Genomic DNA, 5,299 nt, shown 5'->3' with positions numbered 1-5,299 from the left:
CTGGCAAGTACCTCTTTATTTTTGACAAGCTTGAGGAGGATAACATTTGCTTGGTTATAAGCTCATCCTTCAAATGAGTCCAACTTAGTTTAAAATTTGAACCCTAAGAAGGAGTGGTTCGTTCCTGTTTAAAATTGAACAGGTCCTTTACTGTTAAATTTTAACGAGTCCAGTATAGGAAAAACTCGGTGTTTTTCAATTTTAAGGAGTTAGAAGAAAAACTTAAGAAAACTCCATGGATTTCCTTTTTCATAAATTTGTGTCTCCCAAGCTCGAAAAAGTATAAAATAATACTTGAGAGAACCGCTTGACCACTACGATCAAGGAGTACTTTTCATAATTAGTGGCCCCGATCTGAAAAAGTAAAAAAGTGATCAAAGACATGTCATTTTATAACCAATATCGAACTTGAAACGACAAAAGTTTGGCAATATTTTCATGTTTATACGGTCAGAAAAGAGTTGTAAGTGGACCGTCCTTTTAATTCCATTTTAACGAGTTTAAAAAGGAAAAACTCGGCAATCTTTTCATATTTTACGAGTCAGAAAAGATCTTAAAGAGGATTCGTCCTGGAGGAACGAGTGGTATAAAGGGTAGCAACTAGTTCCGAGAATGGAGGAATTTCTCAAAACATGTAATGGTTAAGAGGCTGGCTAACAAAACCACTCATAGATGCGGTCCCTCAGGAAGGGTAAACAACCAAGTGAAAGCATATGATCAGCCAAAGAGATGGGGGCGATGGAATGAAAACAACCAAGGCTAATATAATAGAATTTAGTGGATAAAAACGGCAATCACAAGATGTAAATCGGGTATGGGTTCATTTTTACACAAGCTTGAACCATAGAGAACTCTGCTTGGATTCGGTTTCATGTTTACGCAAGCTTGAAACGAAAAACTATGCTTGTTATAAGTTCGCATGCCCCTAGCATAATGATGCAAAACGTGGTACATGCCCCCCAGGCTTCATTGCATTCAACAAGGTGGATGGAATGAAGGTTCACTTTCGAGATCTTGGAGAGACTCGAGTTGGAAAGGGAGTTGTTTCATTTTTTAATGAGGTTGACACAAGAAAGGAACTATCCTCAAAACCCTTGTTTCATTTTTTAACGAGCTTGACACAAGACAAGGAACTATGCTCATGACTCCTTGTTTCATTTTTTAAATGAGCTTGACACAAGACCAGGAACTATGCTCGAGACTTCTAGTTTCATTTTTTAACGAGGTTGATACAGGAAGAAACTATCCTCGCTGACTTCTTGTTTCATTTTTTAACGAGCTTGACACAAGACCAGGAACTATGCTCATGACTCCTTGTTTCATTTTTTAACGAGGTTGAGACAGGAACAAACTATCCTCGCGATAGGTCAGGAATCAGAAAACAACTGTACCGCCTGATATGCAATTTCAAAGGGATTCAAAGGCATCGCGCCATCAAATGAATCCACCTTGGAATCAGAAGGTACGATCCAAGGATCATCAAAAGCAATTGTGTTTGATGAAATCATATGAATAGATGCAATAGAAGGTGATATGTTAGGAGGAGGGAAGGAAAAAGTTCCTAGTAAACCAGAATCTTTAATCAATGCTACCCCAACATCCTTGTAAGGGATAGTCGTTTTATCGACATGCTGAAAACTATCAATAGAGGCTGGGTCAAATGAGAAATAACTCAGATGGTCTATCATAATGATATTTCTGTTATGAGGAAACTTAAAAAGCTGAAAGACCGATGAAGCAATAGTAGTCATAGCATAAGACCAGTTGCGACCCAGGAGAAGGTTGTAATCTAGAGGGGCATCAACCACTTCCACGTCTAGATTTACAGTTTTTCCTTCTACCCCTATAGGTAAATCTTCCAAAACACCAATAGGATGGAACCCTTGGCCATCAAAAGCCTTTAGAATTGTCGGAGACTGATTGAGTGTAGGAGAACCAAGCGATCTCCAACAATGGATCGACATAATATATGTAGAAGCTCCCTCATCAATTACAGTCTGAAAACAAGGTCTGTTTTTTACTAACACTAGAATCTGGAAAGCCATTTGATGAGGAAGGCGGGGTGTACTATTCTCTAAATCAAAGATTATTAGGTTCGAATCCTAAAGATCAACATCTCCTATAGTAGACAATAGTAATTTACGCTATGCTGGGCATGATTGTAGCACATCCAAAGCCGACATTGCTAAAGGGGCAATGGTTAAGTCTTCAACAATGTTATAATTCTGAGCAGCTTCCGCATATGGATTGAAAGCTGATTTCCGAAAAATACCTTTAGCAGGTGGTTTGGTTACTAAGTCTGGGTTGGGTTTCTCGATCTGTAGTGGAGCAGACCCAGGAGGAGGTGTAGTTGATGGTTTGAATTAGAAGATTCTGCTTCCTTACCATCAACAGGATTGTTACTACTATAATCTTGCAATCGTGTCGCAATCTTGACATGAGACATCATCATAATGGGTTCTTGCAAGGTATTCGAGGAAGAAGCAACCGCTTTACTATCTTGAGTAGGAGAAGGGTCCTTCAAGACAACAAGCGTTTGAGAACCTTTAACAAATTTTGAAAACTCCGTTCGATAGGGGCATTCTTTAGTAAAATGATCCTCGTCGCAGATGAAACAAGGATAGCGAGGTTTTTGTTTTTCATCAAAAGATGCATTTTTATTTGTTTTATCTTTTGAATTTTGATTGTTTTTGTTCTTCCCATTCTCTTTAATACTGGATTTGGTCATAGATGAATCTATGACATGGACGTCGGTAGAAACTTTAGTGGAAGAATCTCCTTTCAGGGAATCAGGTAAAGTTATTGTAGGAGAAGAATTCTTTGAAGATTTCTTCTTGCTTTTAATACTAACTGAACCAATCATACCATCAGCGGCATGAGACCCTGAAGGAGTTGTAGTTTTCGGAATATTAGGGATTTTTTCATGTAAAGTACCTGACTGCGTATAGATGAGGTCAAGGTACCGAGCCTGAGCAATGACTTGCTCTTCAGTGACAACTCCTGCCTTAGCTACACCTTCAGTGATTTTAGGTAACAATGATTTAACGAACCACTCTGCTAAAATTTGATCTGGAATAAAAACTTTCACTAAACACCTTCTACATCACCATTCATGAATATGATCAGAAATATATGTGGACGTGGATTGCTTTAGTGGAGTTAACAATTCCGTGCCATTGTCGTATCTGACAGGCAACTGAAAATGAGTTAAGAAAGAAGTGGCTAACTGACTGAAATTATAAAAAGAGCCTCGTGGTAACTCAATTTACCATTTGGTGGCAAGACCAATAAGAGTTCTTTGAAAAAAATGTAAGCGAATTGAATCATCAATAATGGAATTAGATGCACACCAGAGGTGATAAGTCATCACATGATTTGACGGATCCTCACCTGACTTACCCTCAAATTTTGGGATATCATTGGGCAACTTATTAGGCATTGGTGGCCAGTATGGAAGATAATAAATCGGATTGTTCGTAAGGCATGACAAATCAGGTAAGTCCAAAGTTGCAATAAATGGTAACTGATGGTTAGGTTACCAAAAACCTTGTGTAATGAGACCAACTCCAGGAGGAGGATATCTAAGATATCCTGGAATTGGATTTGCATTAGGAATGTTATAACCTCCTGGGAAACCAGGATTAACCGTACCAAACTGGGGTTGTTGAGGCTGTTGATAAGTATAGCTAGGGTACGGTTGATACTGATAAACTGGATTTTGTATAGTAGGACCGGATTGATACTGTCCCTGATACGGTTGACTCGTGGCAATTGTACTTGGACCAGCTTGTCCTACAGGCATCTGGACTGAAGTTTGAACTGTAGGTCCTGACTGGGGCACAGAGACTTGAGGAGTTGACACTGATGCAGGGATAGTAGAAACCAGAGCTACAGATACTCCAGAAACAGGTGTGGTAGATTGAACAGAAAATGCAGCAGTTGCAGTAGCAGTTTGAGGCAAAGTCTGAGGTGAGCTAGGCCCAAGCGACTGAACTAAACCAGGTGCAGAGGTTTGAACCGTAGGTTGGACAGGTTGCTGGGTTGGACCAGAAGCCAAAGGTTGTCTAGCTTGATTAGATAACTGCACATTAGGTTGCAAAGTCTGTTGAGTTTGAGATGGATCCCACACCATATTCATTCCGGGACCCATAAAATGTTGTACATATGGAGGACTATAACTTGGTTGAACGTAGGGCTAATAATTAGGTGGTACATTTCCAGCTCCTTGTAAAAATGATTGACCAGAAGGCGGTTGGAAACCTTGAGTTGGGTACTGACCTTGAGGTTGATAACCCTGAGGCACATACTGATTCTGGGGTTGATAAGCATCCTGAGGAATATGGGGTTGACCTTGGGGTATGTATTGTCCTGAAGGTTGAAAACCTTGAGGTAGCCCTCCAAGCAGAAACTGACTACCTTGGGGTTTCCCCCCAGGTGATAACTGACTACCTTGAGGTTGCCCCCCAGGCGGTAACTGACTACCTTGCCCCCCAGGCGGTAACTGACTACCTTGCCCCCCAGGCGGTAATTGACTACCTTGAGGTTGAGGATTTGGAATACTACCAGACATCATAAAGATCTGTTCTATGTTCAACATTTTAGTTCCATTATTACCAGGTGATAACTGATGTTCAGTCGGTCGAGGAGTTGCTCCTGAAAAAGTACCAGAAAGTGACTGGTACCCCAAAGGAACAGTAGGACCGCCATATAAAAATGTTTCCAGTGATTGGGAAAACATGGATGACTGTCTTGACATGATTGATTAGGGATAATAATCTCTAGGTGTAGGATGAAAATAATCACACGCAAACAAAGAAAATTTCAATAAAAGCACCTAAAGTCTCTAAAGGAAAAAACAAGTGAATCATACGCCTAGAAATTCTAAGAGTTCAAACCACACAAAAACAGTAACTTCCCGTACTAAAAACACTAGTTGGTGATGAAATCCAACGTCGTAGAATTTAATACAGAAAGGGTGGTTGGAACAGTTACCCCGACAACCTGCTTAATGAAACAGACTAGCACAAGTTTCTTCATAAAACCGTCTTGAGTGAAGAGAACCCCCAAGAGAGTCCAAGTGAGTCTAGTTGACGTCTGCTCCAGGTATAGTGAGACCCGTCCTTCACTGTCACCTTAGGAAATAATCTTAATTTTATGGTCACTAAGGTTACCAACAGTAACAAATACAACTGGGGGAACAGTCTACGATCCAATCTACGCGCAAGGGAAGAGTAACAAAGCTCAATCCCCTTGAAGGCTCCTCGTCATGATCAATCCGAGGTTTACCAACAAGTGACCC

The sequence above is a fragment of the Pinus tabuliformis genome, chromosome X (genome assembly GCF_031772625.1).
Source record: "Pinus tabuliformis cultivar Carrire ecotype Pingquan chromosome X, CPIR1, whole genome shotgun sequence".
Classification (NCBI taxonomy): Eukaryota; Viridiplantae; Streptophyta; class Pinopsida; order Pinales; family Pinaceae; genus Pinus; species Pinus tabuliformis.
This window is presented reverse-complemented; position numbering follows the sequence as displayed.